Below are 237 nucleotides of genomic sequence, written 5' to 3' on the forward strand. Positions count from 1 at the left end.
CAGTGAAAGTCGGATGTCCCTTGTCGAGGGCCGAGTACATCATACGGTTGATCCATGCGCTGATCCCGTTCCCGGATCGGTTGAACCTAATAAAAAGAACCAACGGTTAATAATGAATCCAAATTTAAAGAAAAAAAATATGTGTAATTACCATGTTTTACCCCATCCATGTGGATACGGAGTGAGATAGGGAAGATGATCACGATCGGGCTGTTGAACCAACTCCGCAACACTCAT

This window comes from Brassica oleracea, chromosome C3 (assembly GCF_000695525.1).
Source record: "Brassica oleracea var. oleracea cultivar TO1000 chromosome C3, BOL, whole genome shotgun sequence".
NCBI classification, from domain to species: domain Eukaryota; kingdom Viridiplantae; phylum Streptophyta; class Magnoliopsida; order Brassicales; family Brassicaceae; genus Brassica; species Brassica oleracea.